This window comes from Desmodus rotundus, chromosome 2 (assembly GCF_022682495.2).
Source record: "Desmodus rotundus isolate HL8 chromosome 2, HLdesRot8A.1, whole genome shotgun sequence".
Taxonomy (NCBI): domain Eukaryota; kingdom Metazoa; phylum Chordata; class Mammalia; order Chiroptera; family Phyllostomidae; genus Desmodus; species Desmodus rotundus.
Window position 1 is genome coordinate 116,600,889 of NC_071388.1, and position 16,038 is coordinate 116,616,926.

The following is a 16,038-nucleotide window of genomic DNA, read 5'->3' on the forward strand; positions in this document are numbered from 1 at the left end:
TGGATGGCAGGGCTGGAGGCAGATGCTATGGTCCCAGGAGGCCCTTTCCTACAATTAAGAAAGATTTCCTTAGTTCTTTTCATGAATCCCTTGGTCAAGTCATCTAACCTCACAGAGTTTCTGTTTTGTAAGATGGGTATGTCACCTAATAGGGGTATTTTGGGTGGTCACTGAGCTCATGGGCTTCACACAGAGAAGTGGGCTTCCATGCAAGTTTTCTGCCCCCAGCCCAGCTCCCTGTGCATCCCTCTGGTTTCATCTAGTTCTCCACCTCCCTCCCACCCACCCCTCCATGCACTGTCTGCCTTGGGCTAAATGGAGCAGTATGGGTAAATCAAGCCCACATGTCTATTACCAGGCCCTAAATCTCCCCAGAGGACATTCCTCACTGCAGTAGTAATGCTGCCAGCTCCAGGGAACAGGATTGCACCACAGGGCAGGCTTCCCACACCAGGAAGCTTAAAGGGCCAGCTCACACACTCCTGGTTCCACTGTGGAGGCCCTCAGGTCCAGCCAACAGTGGTAACAGCAGGCCTGGCCTTGTGTGGGCATGGGCGTGTTAGCAACAGCCGCAGCGACTGCAGAAACAAACAACCAGCAATGCCACATGGAGAAATGCAATGTGGATTAGAGAGAGGGCCGAGGCTCTTTACTGAGACTCATGTCTCTCAGTTCCCAGTCTGGCCACTTCTTGCCTGTGTGGCCTTGAACAGTTACTTCCTTTCCTGTCCACCTCAGTCTCCTCAGTACAAAATGTGGGTGGGAACCCCATCTGCCTCCCAGGTCTGTGGGGAGGACACCCCATTGACCACGGCGCCATCGTTAGTTATCAAGTGCCACACACTTGCATCTTATCTTTGGTTCCTCCGCAGTTTCCCAAGGAAGGCACTGTTCCTTGTTAAGCCCCGTTGGCTAAGGAAAGGCCTCTTAACCCTCAATCCTCTCATCAGCTCTGCTAGAATCCTGCTTTGGAGGAGAGGAACCTGAGGATCAGAGAGGCCCTACTCCTGCCCCAGGACACACTGCAGGTGGGTGTGGGAGCCAGGAGTTGAACCTGGCTGACTCTGAAGCTGGTATTCCCTCCTCTCCAGCCCTCGTGTATGGCTCAGTCTAGAGCATCCTTTACCCCTTAAAAAAGAACAAAAGAATTCGACGTATGGCCCATCCTCTGGGCTGCTAAGAAAGACACTTTTATTTACAACAACCGGCTGGCCAAGATCAAATTGACCAGTGGAAGAAGCAGGTCTCTTATGAATCACTTTGTCACCAGATCTCTCAAGAGAAGAGTGTTTATCTGTCAGAGGAGGGAAAGGCTCACTCTTCCTTCTGCAATGCCTTTTGAAATTTTTAGGGGAATTTAAAACAGTAACAGACTAATGTTTTCATCATGAAAGTAACCTGTTTGTTTCTTTCTCTGTGTAAACTTTATTCCTTTGCAGAAAACATTTGTTGAGATCTTCCCTACGAGGCTGCCAGAGTTGATTAAAGTCAAGTCTGTGCCCTGGTCAAGCTCCGGGTATGTGTGGGTATGAGGTTTTTATTTTACACACAGTTTCACACACTTACTCCTCAACCACTGCAATGGCTACCAGTTCTAGGTGAGCTTCCAGCATATTCCTATGGGAGAACGTGGCCTCCCTCAGGAATATGCTGGAACATGTGTTGGACCACACTGCCCCTCCATTTCTGCATGGCTCACGTTCATGCACGTGCAGCTCAGAAGTGCAGTGTGCTCCATCCACAGGCCACATTTTGACCAGCGGGGATGGGAGCCAATGGACAAAGATTCCTCCTGCCCTCTATGGGGTGGATAGTTCATACATACATTGTATAAAGTTCCAGTGGGTGGAGCACCAGTTGCCCACAGTGATGATCAACTCAAGAATGTATCTTGAATTGACTTTCCCTCCTCCCTTTCTTACTCTCTGGATTGTCTCAGTCTAGTTCCTGGTAACAGTTCCCAGACAAACTACCTGCATGCCAGCTGTTGGCCCTGCTCCCAGGGAGCCCAGGGTAAGTCAGTGAGTGATCATGCTATATGTGCAACTTCTTCTAAAAGACAAATTTAAAAATTTATTTGCATAATTATATTCCACAGGTTTAGCTTTACTATTGACTAAATAGCATCCGCAATGCCAGTACAGCTAGGTCATTATCACATTTGATTCCTCTTTATCAATAAAACATAAAGGAAATGATGAGAGAAGATATGTTACCATCACCAGTAAAGTGTATTTTCCTTTCATTGATTGACTGAAAGCTAAGGGAATGGTTTCAGACTTTAACTTTTTATATAGAAATAATTTTAGACTTACAAGAGAGTTGCAAAGGTAGCATAGAGTTCCTGTTGCTCTTATTTTTTATTTGGTTTTTCTTCTTCATACTGTCACATGATTTCCCATGTGAGGTGGGAGGCTGTGCCCACAGCCACCCCAGGGAACGGGCTGCAACCATTATTGGTCAGCCTCAGACCCCTGCCAGCTATTAGTCTGCGGAGGGCACGTACCCACATACACGCTAGGAGAGCAAGGGAGCTTCCTGGGTTTTCTTGATCCTGAAGGACAAAGTTTCTGTTCTTCCTCTGAGCATGGTTGTGTTGAGATGTGATTCCTAGAACAGCTGCTGTATCTTGCAATCCAAGACCAGCTGCAGGAGGAGGCCACAGGGACATTTGAGTGCAGAGCTGGAAGGAGCAGGTCTGTGCCACCTGCTTCTAGCTCTGTGAGGTAACAACACAGTTTTATGCTGTATTCAAACTATCCCAACTGTACACCATATTATTAGAAGTTCTTTTATAAGCATCGCCTTAACAGCTGCCTGATCGTCTATCTAGTGAATGTCTTAATTTATTTAGCCATACCCTCTTACAAAACTTGCGGGTTGTTTCTTGTGTTTCACTGTTGTATGATGCTATGGTTCACATCTTTGTGTTTAAGGCTTTTTTTTTTTGGTATTTCAAATAACCTCCGTGGAACTATTGGATTGTATGACATAAACCTCTTTAAGCCTCTTGATATGAATGGTCAAACTGCCAACAGAATAGAATATCACCCCACCAGCCAGATACAAGAGTGTAACATCATTACATTAGCAGCAGTGCTGGGTTGTCTCGTTTTAAAAAAAGAATCAGAGCTTCTTCGATAATTATGAAACAGAAGAGTGTTGATCACATTTCTCTAATTATTGAAGACCCAGCCTTTTCTCTTTGCTTGCTAATGGGTCTACCGCCTCCTGTGGTCATTGTTTCTTAAAGACCCAGTTAGGAGGATCTTGGTCCCAATTAGATGCTGGTCCCCGAGGGAAGGCCAGCCCACGTTTGTCCTCCTCCTGTGCTGCTTTTCTCTTTCACGTGATTCCACTCTGCTTCTCAACTTTACTCTCCTCCCAGGCCCCACATAGGTCCCATAGCAGAGGTGGGATGTGAGCAGCTTCATCTCCCAGTGCATTCCTGGCTACAGGGGACTGCCTGAAGAGCTGCGTGGAGAAGGATTCTGGGAACTTGTCTCTGCTCCTCACAAAAGTCCATGATTGATTAGTGGTGACGTTGCAGGTACAGAAGGGGAATGCCCACATATACACATATTTGTGTCTTCCACCTATAGGGTCCTGCTCCCAGCTGAGCATCATACCTGCCAAGCCAAACCCTGGGCCATACTGCAGATCAGGCCCTGCCAGGGCTGGAAGAGACCTGTTCAGAATAAACAATTCCCAGCAGTGTTTACTATGTATAACCTGCATGCCATGGGATGCAAGGACACAGCTCAGAGATTACCGTGAAGACACAAGAAGGCTTTAAGGCAAGAATGGAAGGTGCCAGCCCCAGTGGCATAGCAATGGTGGCACAAGCTCATGGCCTTCAGTAGGCACTTTGCAAAGCTATTTGAAATAGCAGGGCTTTGTAATCTGGCAGCCTCAGGTTTGCCCCTCAGCTCCGTCATTGTCAAGTGGTGACCTTGGGCCAGTGACTCACTATCCTGGTTTTTCCCTTCTGTACTGATAGCTCCTATGTCAGTATTACTCTGTGGTTCTCTTCAAGAAACCCTATTGTGTGTGTAGACCCCAGGACCACGGCCGTCTTGTGCAATCTTAAAGGGGATGCATGGTGGGCACTGAAAAAGACCCAATCTTCTCTAGAAGGCAGCTATTCTGGTAGCCAGTAGGTACTCAACAATGAGGTTTCCCTCCCTTCCCATTAAAGCCTGTTTGGGACCATCCTACCAGAAAGCACTTAATAAGCAGTCAAGGTCCCCATCAACATTAAGTATAGTACAATTAATCAATCCTTCAGTATTGCATCCTGCAATAACCCATCCTTCAGTGTTATTCATGCCCAAACCTTTCCTGTGCCCCATGGTTTATCAGGCAGATGAGGGGTGGAGGGTACCAGTGAGAATGAGGTTGGTTCATGCCCTCGAGGAGCTCACATTATACTTGAGTCTGAGATGGTTCCAGTCAGGTCAAAGCAGCTCCTCAGTGCCCCATCTGGAAGGACAAGCCCTGAGCTGTGGGGCACATGAATTGGGGTAGGCTGGCTTCAGCTCAGTCCTCAATTGGCCCAAGCCACAGGGCCACATATGCATGAGTGGGGACAGGTGGCGTGGACAGGGCAAGGAGCTGGAGAACACAGGGCTGCAGACTGAAAGACCCTTTGGCTCCTAAGCCATCACCTTAGACCCAAGATGACTAGAGCCATAAGGGCTCAGAGAAGCCATCTTACCTCCATAATGACAGCTAAAGAAACTGAGGCACAGAAGGGAAAGACCATATGGTCAGTGAGGAGCCGTCACCCCAACTCTCACAAAGGTTGCTCCCACTGTTCTGGGTGGCCATCTGAGCAGGCCAACTATAGGAAAGCCTACCCTTAGGCAGCACGGAGACAGGGAAGGGGGCCGCAGAGAGAAGGGCAGGAGGAAGAGGTCACAGCTCCCAGTGGCAGCTGTGGGAAGACTTGGCCCGACCCATTCACAATCAGGGACTCAGGACAGCACCAAGTCCTGCTTGTTCCCTGGAGCCCCAGGAAACCCAACCTTCTGAAGGCCTTCAGTGTTACCTTGAACTCACAAGAGCAGAAGCAGCCATATCATAGCCCCTGTCCTTATGGTTTTTGTGTGTGTGTGAACAGAGTATAGAGTTGCCATGTGTCCCACACCTAGTCCCCGTGACTGTGATCCTGGGTATGTCAGAGTTTGAGGAACCCTACTCCTCTCCCTGCTTCCTGTCCTTCCCTATTCCTGATCTATCTCCTTCCCAACCCCAAGATTGAAGCCAACGGTAGCTTACCAGTGCTCCCTCCCAACCCCCAGGAGCTCTATGATGTCAACGTTCTCTGTGAGGCTCAGACCATCTTTCATGGAACATACACTCTGTCTAACACAGTCCTGCCATTCACATGTGCTAGTTTGTAATTCTCAAAACATCTTTACAAGGCAGGCACTGTTAACCCATTTCACAGGTGAGGAACTGAGACATAGAACTTAAGCAAAACCAGAATTTGAACTCAGATCCACTAGTGTCTAAACCAGGGGCCTTCCCCTCTCTATACTGTCTCAGGAATCATTTATCCCTGGGTGGCTGTAGGCCTGGTTCCAGGGCCCTGGCCCAGCCAGCTGTAGTTTCTCGATTGGCCCTCCCATGGGATTTTCTGATCTGTTGGGTTTTGAGGAAGAGGCAGGTCCTGGGGACACTCAGGGTCAAGGGGTGGTCTCAGCTGTACAAAGTCCAGGGTGGCTGCCCAAACTCACATGCCCCAAAATACCAGAGGCTTGTCTGACCTGACTGGGAAGGCCTTCCTCAGCCCAGGTGGACAAAATGTTCTGGCGGAGGCAGGCTTCACAGCCACTCAGCAACTGAGATGTCTCCATTTGAGGCTAGGTAGGGAAAAAGCTGGGGAACAGGGAGACCAAGTGGTCCCAAGGGAAATGGGCCCTCTGAAGAAGACTGCTGACCATTCGAAGACTATACCAAGTTCACTTCTTCCAGGAAGCCTTCCTGAATGGAGGCCCACTCACACTATTCATAGACTTGTTTGTTCACACAGTTTGTCTGTCTTCCCACCTGAGGGACAAGGAGGCATCTGGCGGATGAAACACGTGGATTTGAATGTGTTTCCACCCCTCACTAGGTCTGCAACCTTGAACACATTACATCATCTTACTGACTCAGTTTCTGCACCTGCAAGATGGGGTTACAGTATCTACTAACTTGCCATGGCTCAAACATACCCCAACTTGGTGATTCATCTTACCATACACAAGGCCACGACAGTAGCCACTAAGGCTTGTGTTCATAAATTCTTTAAAAGCTAATAAGGACACATGGAAGGGGGAGATCTAAGAACTTGAACTTCTGACAACATGGCAACTGAATTAATGCGGACCTGCCTTCGGATGCAAACCTAGACAAATGATGTATACAAGCTAACATGTCATTTAAAAAATGTTTTAAATGCAGAGCTCACCTCAAAGGAAAGGGAACTCCCAAGGCCAGTAATGGAGAGAACACAAGCCAGGGACAACGCTCAGCTGGGCTGATGCTGCAGCTGCCTATGGCTGTTCCCAGCCCGGTTAGAGGCTGGTGGGGCTCAGGGCTTAGGTTTAATGCCCGAGTGGGGACAGGAGATATGGCCTGGGGCCTGTGCAGATGGGAAGCTGGAAAGGGGACCCTTGCAGAAAGCTAAGTCTCTTGAAAGGCAGCTAAAGACTCTGAAAATGGAACTCGAGAGCTCCATGCTCTAGCCCCCAAAAGGAGGCATGTCTCCCCTGCTCAAGGCTCTGAGTAGGATTTCAAAAGCCTTCTGTGAGAATGTGAAAGCTCAAGCTTGTGCCAGGTGGAGGTGTGGAGCTTAAAGGCATATGGGCAGGCAGCTTCAAACAGAAACCCCAAGCTGAGAAATTAACATAAAACCCAGGTGGCAGAACCAGGGAACCCCTGGAGACCTAGAATGGAAAACCCAACCATTCTGCAGAGCTTGTTCCACCACCTGGAGCACAGGGGACCCCCTGGAAGAAATAGCCCCCACTGAAGATGAGCTTACAATAAAGAAGCAGAAGCCAGGGCAAACCCGAGGGAAGCATCAACAGACACCACAAAGGGGGCTGTTTGCACTCCAAAAGTAGGAACAAGAGAACAGCATAAGAGAGACTACAAAAGAAGTGTGCTTCAAATAGTCACAGACCAAAGGACAAGAAAAATTAATACAGACCTGGACATTGTAAAAGCTACAAATGTGCAAAAGCATCACCTAGAACTTCTGCAAATGAGACGTACAGTCATTGAAATTACTAACAGTTGAACGGCCACAGCTAAAAAGAGAATTGGTGAACTGGAGGAAAATGTGATAGGTGGAAAATTTTTTACTGCATGGAAGCCTATTCAGATGCAGGGAATCCATGTCTCTGAATTATAAGCTAAGTAAGAACAATGTGGCCCTGAGTGTGTGTGTGTGTGTGTGTGTGTGTTGGTGGTGAGCACAGAGAACACGGACACAGTGCAGTGGGTCTGTTAAGCAATGACCACCATGACCTCGCTTTAAGATAATGTCTTATCTGGTAGAACATTTTGGCATGTTTCACAATTTATGTGGCCGACTTCATGTATTTTTGACAATTCTATCAAGTCTTCAGCAATTACATTTCCCCCCTTCTGGGATGTCAGGACCTGATGTTGGGACATTGGAGGTACACAGGATTCCTGTTAATGGCTTGCCCATGTTCTGAGATCTGAGGGAGGGAGCCTGGACTACAGGGCACTGCTGGCTGGTTGGAAAGTGAGAATATCAAAGAGGCTCCCCTGTGGCTCCTGGCTTCATGCGCTTCCCCTGAACTCCACCCTCTCTACCTTTCATCTTTTCATCATCCTCTTAACAATCATGGAAAAGAACTGCTTTGGGGATTGCTGGGGGAGGGATGGCAACTGTGCCCCTGTCTCCCCACTCACTCTCTGTTTCACCCTAAACATCCCCCAAAAGGAGGAAGAATTCCACATTTTTTCTAAACTAAGCAAACACTACAGCAAAGTTATTGTGTCTTTTAAAGGTTTTAAGAACAAGCTTTGTAATACATCAAAGGAAAACGTTTTCACTCTGAGCAAAATGCATCCCTTTCAGAAGGCAGGCACCCAACCTCTGCAGCAGTGCTAGTGGTCAGGAGCGCGCTTACCCTTAGTGCTGGAAAGCCTGTGTGACCTTGGGTAAATTATTTAAATTGTCTGAACCTCAGCTTCGTACCTGATAAACGGAGATACAAAATAGTGCCTTCCTTGTAGGGGTGAGGATTAAATGAGGCAACGCCTGTAAGACACTACTGTGAAACTAGAAGTTGTCTTCTGGTTGTGCTTCTTGTATTCATATCTGGCCGTTTCTCCAGCATAAGGCTTCTGGGGGGTGGAGGGGAAAGGGCGGGGGGAGAATACCAGCCCTTGTCACCACTCTGAGGGACTGTGGCTCAAGATTTGAGAAAATGTATGCGCTGTGCCCACTCAGTAGTTGCCCAGGCACTGTCCCTAGGGAGCACTGTGATAGCCCCCTTAATGCCACCCACTTCCTCTCTTAGACCTTATAGCTGCCAGAGCACTCTTTAAGCTCAGGCATCATGTCACTGCCCTTTCCCCACCCCAAACCTTCAAAGGTTTCCCAGCTCATTATAAATAGAACCCAGTCTACTTACTGTGGCCTGAAGCAATGTGGCCAGCCTCTCTCTCCAACCTCAACTCTTGGTCCTCTTCCCTCACTCACCACATTCCAGCCACATTCAACCTCAGGGACTTTGCATATGCTCTTTCTCGCCCCAGAACTCTCTTTCCCTAGATGTTTGCAAGGCTGATCCTCACCTTTCTGGTTTCTCCTTGGAAAGTTCTTTATTGACTACTCTGTATAAACCCTTCTCCACCCAGCCTGTGTTGTCTGTCTCAACATTCTGTTCCTTTCCTTTAAAGCTCGGGTCACAGTGTAATTATGCATGAGGTGTCAGATTATATGCTTGCTGTCTTCCTCCCCCATGGAACTGTACAACTTTATGAGGTCAGAGACCATGTCTGCTATATTGTCAAGGTGTCCCCAGCACATAGCACCTGGCACAAAATGGGGATCAGTAATCTGGGGTTAGAGGAGACTTAGAAACAAAACAAAATTTTGTGTATGCTCCAGTTTGGAGATAATTGAGAGATGAAAATTCTGGCAGATGGAGATAAAAATACCAGTTCTGATTAAAAGAGGCACACTGGAAGGTACAGTTAAGTTTGTCACTGCAAGGGGACGAGCCCCAAATTAGACCCACTCCCCGACCTACCAGTCCATCAACCACATGCAGAGTTTGTGTTGCTTGTGGGTGGGTTTCCCCTTCCTCTCACCAACCTCACCAAGAAGGTGGCTGCTCCCTCTCTGGGGTGAGAAGTAAGGGATGTGGCAGGATGCCAGGTGTTCAGGGAAAATCCTTCCTGATGGGACCTGAGAAGGGAAAGATGCATTCTACTCTCCCGATACATAAGAAATTGAGGTGGATGAAATAGATGAAGGAGAAGTAGATTTCAGTCTGGTACAAGGGAAAGGCTGAGCAAATAGAACAGTAGGTTGGTTTAGGGCAGCTTTGGGAGGTCAGGGGGAGCTTCCAGGAGGAGGTTCCATGTGTCTTGAGAGAAGTAGCATAGTTCTGCAGAGGTGGTGAAGGTGACCCTAGCTAGAAGCACATGGAGACCCAGGGCCAAAGGCAAGTCCCACTGTCCCTGATCCCAGGCTCAGTCACTATCTGGAGAGCCTCCAAGCTTTCCAGAGGGAGCAGGATACAGAAAGAGCAGCAGTGTTTGGGAATGAGTCCCCTCCCTGCCCCCACCAGCCATGGGACCAGCCATATCCCTTCTCCTTTCCAAGCGGATATTCCAGAGAGATCAGGCTCCTTGATTAGGACTGAATCCTGGGAGGATTAGAAGAGCTAAAGGTGCAGTATCTAAGCTGGCACAGAGGGACGGTGCTGGGGCTGTTTACAAACATGGAAAAGAGGAAGCTGGGCTAAGGAAGGGCCACTAGGAGGTGACAGCTGACTCAGAGAGACAGAAATGGGCACATCAGTGTCCACATGTCCGTGTCTTCATATGCCCATGCCCACACATTGTGTCTGTTAGTGGAGGATTTTAGAGTTACACACACTGCATACTTTGGAGGGACAGACACACACATACATAGTATGTGCACACGCATGTGGCTCCCCAGTCTATGTTTACAGACAAATCTCGGATACAGTATATATGAACATAGGCTATGTACATGTGAGTGTGTGTGGAGTACATATGGATACTGGAGCCCAAAGATGCTATGTCTAGTCATATTCACAGCCAATAACTACTGTGTGTGTGTGTGTATAGCCAGATCTACACCTGGCATGCACACATGCATGCATATGTGGTGAGTACAGACAGACTTCGTAGTAAGGTACACTTATAACAACACCTCCACATGACACATACCTCTCTATCGAGTGTGTGTGTGGACCCACTCCAGTGTGTCATGTGTGTCCTCACATGTCTATGACCTAAAATTAACCCAGAAAGGAAGAGAAACTTGTCTTCCCTTCTTCCCACCGGGAGCACACATTATTTCTGTGAACAATTGTAAACAATGAATCTTCTCTCTCCAGCAGCTGCCGGCATGAATGGGCAGGTTGCCTTCTAGAAGCAGGTGATGGCGTCACAGCCAGAATGAACAATACATTCCAAATGGGACCCTGAATGACATGGAAGCTTAGGTCCATAGTAGGAAGCGGCCCTTGGTACAGACGGGGACTTTCTGAGGCTACTGATGGAGTACCCCTGACTTGCTCTGGTGTTATAGAATCTACCCAGCAGGGAAACCAGGGCACCAGGCCACAAGAGCTTTGGCCCCCAAGGCTGGGGAATCCCTGTTCTCCTCTCCTTCTCCAGGGCCCCAGCTTGGCCTCCGGGACTTTCTTATTCAGCACAACTTGAGTTGTTCCCCACAGACACCTGTTACACTGTGAGTGTGGACCAGTAGGCCCCCAGGCAGCAATGTCAGCTGCTCTGGGAGGAGTGGCTATCACACTTTTCGTCAAGACTGCAGAGCTGTTGGAAAAATTGACCATCGCCCTTGGTTCTTTTTAAGACAGAATCTAGAGCTGCATTGTCCAGGGAGAGACTCTTAGCCTGTGCTGATCCCTGCTCCCTGAGAGGGACCCAAGGGTAACAGCACAGAGGCACAGACGTGACCAAACGGAATTAAGGTGCTGTCTGGCCTGTGCCCTGCCTCCTTCACCACCTCTTAGCCTGTCACTTTAGCTTTTCTGAATCCTACTTGTTTAATGACACCTGTCGCAGAGGGCTGGTGGAGAAATCAAGCAGCATAATTATGTTGAAAGTGATTTCTTCCTAAACTGTAAAGCTCTACATGAATGCTATGTGATGGCAGAGACCAAGACAGCAGAACCACCTGATCTTCTAGGTATGTTTGTCTGTCTTTAAAAAGTTTTAATTTGCGATATACAGGATGTGGCAGATTATTACATAAATGCCTTCATCAATCCCACTTCCTGGTACCCATGCCCCGGGGGATCCCCCCACACACACTCACCTACTCTAGACATGGCCGTGTGACTTGGTCAGTGATGAGACATCAGCTAGCATGATGCTGCCGAAGACTGCTCAGTGCTTGCACGTTGGGGCTAGCCCTCTGGGAATACTGCTGCTGCCATGTAAGAAAGTGGGGCTATCCTGCTGGAGAGGCCATGTAGAGAACCAGGTGCTCTGGCCAATAGCCTTAGCTAGATGCCAGACAGGTGGCTGAGGCCATTGTGGGCCATCAGCCCAAGAAAACCTCTAGATGACTGAAACTGCATGAATGAACAGATAAGACCTGCCCCAACTGCAAAATCATGAGCAAACCCATGCTTTAAGTCACTAAGTTTGGGGCAGTTTGTTATTTGGCAATAGGTCACTGATACACAGGCTATTAGAGGCACAAGAAGATCCTGTATTCTGCCTAAAGTTAGAGAGAAAATTCATGGCTGAGTCGAGTGTAGGACTGAAGCCTCCAGGGTTCTTCCTGCCTCCCCAGGCCCTACATCTTTTCATTCTGTAGAGCTTGAAGTTTCAAGGGCCCAGAAGGAAATGTTGGTTTGGTAGGGGACTAAGAATGGTGCCCATAAGGAGCAGTTAATGGCATTGGTATTCCAGAATAGCAGACAGGGGAAGGACTTGCAAGGTAGGTGAAGGGATTCTGAAGAGCCAGAAGGGGACATTGGCCCCTTAACAATGGAAATGCATAAAGAGGGTTTAAGCTGTGGGGTCAGAAGGAACTGGGGTCAAAACTTAACTGCCTCTGCTTATTGTGTTTTTTTGGGCAAGTTGTTTAATCTGGTGAGCATCCGTTTCCACATCTGTAAGAGAGATATAGTTGTGCCCTCCTAGCAGAGATGCCCTGGGTGAAATGCCCCACCCCAAATCTGGGGAGCAGGTAGGAAACTCCTTCTCTCCTGGCATCTGAGCACCTCCCTCCAGGGGCTTCCAGAAGAGGCAGCATGGCAGCTGCTTCTCCAGGGGTCTTGTGAAGATTCGAGGTGTTTGGACCAAGTCGGTGTCACAGGGGCACAGGGTCTTCTGCAAGGGTAAATTTGGGAGAGGAGGAGGGAGGCCAGAGGGGAAAGGGAGGCCCAACTCCAGGCCTGTTTTCTGTCTGTCCATCCAGAGTGCCTGGTTCAAAGGCAGCTGCAGCCCCACAGAGGTGTCGCTGATCCCAGGACCCTTGACCCTGTCAGCGAGACCCCTGACAGCATCTTCTTCACCTTTGATGGCTGACCTGTGGCCAAGAGGTCAGATATGTACATCAAAAAGCTGTGCTTTCCCCAGACTGGCCAACCCTGAGGTCCCCTATCAGGAGGCCTGGAAGAGGGGAGCAGATGCCTGGGCTTCTCCTAAAATCTGGCTCATCCATGTGCTCACATGTCCTGCATGAGGATCAGCCACACTTAAATGAGCACCTATCATCTGCTGGATATCCTTCCCGGTCCCCGGTCATTCATTTAGTTATTTTGTTAGTCTCCCAGGGCTCCTGTAACAAGGTACCACCAATGGGGTGGCTTAAAACAACAGAGATTTATTCTCTCACACTGCTGGAGATCACAGGTCCAAATCAAGCTGTCAGCAGGGCCATGGTTTCTCTGAGACCCTGGGCAGAATCCTTCCTCACCTCTTCCTAACTTCTAGTGTGACCCTCACTCCCTGGCGCATCACTCCAATCTCTGCCTCTGTCCTCACATGGCCTTTTCTTTGTGTGCCTGCCCCTGTGCCACATTCCTCTTCTTATAAAGACACCAGTCTTATTGAATTAAGGCCCACCCTACTCCAGTAGAACTTCATCTTAACTTGATTAGATCTGCAAAGACCTTATTTTCGAAAACAAGGTCACATTCACAGGCATCAGAAGTTAGAACTTCAACACATCTTTTCAGAGGACACAATAGTACAAAATGTATTTAGCATTTCTCTGTTACACACATAATAATAGCAATGTAATCATGATCATAAAGTACTTACTTGACCCAGGGAACATTCCCAGTATTTTACATATATTGATTGACCAAAATCCTCATACCCATCCTATGAGTAAGTATGGTTGTCATCTCTACAGCTGAGGGAGCTAAGGCTCACAGAAGTTATCAATGGTCCAAGGTCACAACATAGCCAAATGGTGTAGTTGCCCTAACCACTACCCTCCACTGCCTCCTCTATCACCAGTCGTTCAGTGGGGAGTTTTGTGTGTGGGTGCCAGTGAGTACATGAAGGAGTTACACCTCTCTCCTCATCTGTCCATCTCGTGATCTGGACACAGATTTTTAATATTAGGAATAATACAGGCTGGCCTTGGCTTTCACACCTCCTCTAAAGTTTTTCTCCATGGATTTAATAACTATCAGAGTGACATGTTCCCCCAAAACATACCATCATGTGGACCTGAGCCTTTTTGAAGAAGGTACAGAGAGTGGGGTGCTGCCCTGCTCCCTCAGCCATGTTTCTGACATTTTATACAACTGGATATGTGTGATGTGAGGCATAGACACCATTTCTGACCTTGTGGCTGATCTCAGAGTCTGTTTATGGTTATATCAGAGAGAAACTGAGGTCGCAGAGGTTGGACGCATCCAGGGTCACAGAGCAGGTTGACCCAGACCAGGAATGTGTCCCAAGCCTCGCCTCCCAGGGCCAGGTTCTTCCCAGTGCCACCCATCACTCCACCCATACCACTTGCTCCTAGAGGGGGATAGTCACCAACAGTAGACTTTTGTGAGAAATCCGTTGAATGGAGACAAGAGGAGGCAGTTTGGGAACAGCCCACTCTGGAGGTCAGGGCCACATTTGGGAGTAGAATTGCCCAGCTCTGTCCACCTCTAGGTGAGCCTGCCCCCACTGCCATGCCAGATGTCTCCTGGAGACAGCCCTCCAGGCCAGAGCAGGTCTGATCTGCTGCCCTCCCCCTCGGACAGGGATTTCACACCCAGGAAAATAATTTCCTGGTAAGGAGATTAGAAGGCATCCACTGCTCTCTGGAACAGGATGGGGCCCTAGTGAGGCAAGAGAGGAACAGCGGGAGAGGCGGGGGGCAGGAGGGGGCGCGAAAGGAAGTGTCACTGTCAATCAGGGCGCTGACCCATCTAATCCAGCCTCCTGGCTCTCCTGATCCCAGGGACAGATGCCGGGTAAAAAGGTGCAAACTCGGTGGGGCTGGGCCCTCCCTGCAGACCTGTAATACAGGCCCCTCTATGGAGAGAGGCTTAATCTTGCCAAGAGCTAAGCTGTCCAAAAGGCGCTTTCCAGGCTCCCATGCATTTCCGCTGTGCCTCACGTGCAGGGCTGAGGTAAGTAAGGCCAGGTACAGCAAATTTCCTTTAGGGGATGACTCATGCACTTGGTAGGGGCTGCAATGGGAGTCAAGGCAAGAACCTGAAGTCTTAGGCACTGGCCTCTGGCCTCATTCACTCATCCATTCAACAAGCACACACTGACCTAACATGTGCCTGGATCAGATGGGCTCTTGATCCTGAAAAGGCTTGGTAGGCAACTGCATAAGATCACACCTTTGCCATCCATGTATCTTTCCATGCATCCATCTGTCCAACTATTGTCCGTCTGTCTATCTGTCTATTACAGACTGGGCACCCAGGTTGACCAGGCACTGATGCAAAAAGACATGGCAGTAAGCCTCACCCATATCCTGCCCAGTTGACCCAGGATGAAATTGTCAGCTTGTCAAGGAGCTCTTCTTCACTCAGTCCTCTTCAATTCAACTTTGTACATATTTTTAATTGAATTCACTTATACCAAGAAACTGCTTGGGCCTCTGAAAGAGCCAGCAAAGTAGTATCCAGGCTGGCTTTGACCACTAGGTATTTGTCCAAAAGAAGACACCAAGAAGACAAGCCAAATGTTGAGGGCAACAATTACAAGCTTTAAGGAGTAGGTAGAGGAGGAACAGATGCCCAACAACAAGACCCAGCCCTTCAATGTTCATTTGGATTTTCCAGGAAATTCACTTGTGGTGCCCGTGGATAAAAGCACATTGCAAGGACCATAGAGTGAAGTAACAGAGTGCTCCGTGTCAAGGAGGGTGTCCAAGGACTGTGGAATACCCGTGGAAATAGACAGTTATGTATTTGAAGTTGGGGCAGTCTGAATGCCTAAGTGCTACCTGTATTGGTGACTGGCCTGCAGTAAAACTATGAAGTCAGTGCCTTGTCTTCAATTTAGACTCAATCCAATAAGCACATGCTTTCTGTGTTGCTCTGGGTGACAGTGGCATCTCCATGCTGGTGGAAGAGATTAAAGGAAGTCACAGGTAGTGGTATCTGAATGTGTTTAGGGCCCACGGAAAACAGCCTGAGGTTCCCCTAGGACACTATTGGACAGTGTTGGAGGACTGCTCTGCTAACATCACTGTGGAGTAGCAGTTAGGGTCACAGACTCTGCCACTGGGCTTCCTGGGTGCAATCTTGGCTCCACCACTTACTAGCTGAGTGTCCTTGGGCAAATTTTCTTAACTTCTCT

The 16,038-nt window shown here is 48.6% G+C and overlaps 1 long non-coding RNA gene across 1 annotated transcript; it reads left to right on the forward strand.

Moving 5' to 3' along the window:
* Window positions 1–892: 892 nt before the first annotated feature.
* Window positions 893–15,634, forward strand: LOC123480681 (uncharacterized). The gene is made up of 3 exons (XR_006656760.1): window positions 893–1,028; window positions 1,440–1,516; window positions 15,519–15,634. It is a non-coding gene; the product is annotated as an uncharacterized lncRNA (long non-coding RNA).
* The last annotated feature ends 404 nt before the right edge of the window (window positions 15,635–16,038 follow it).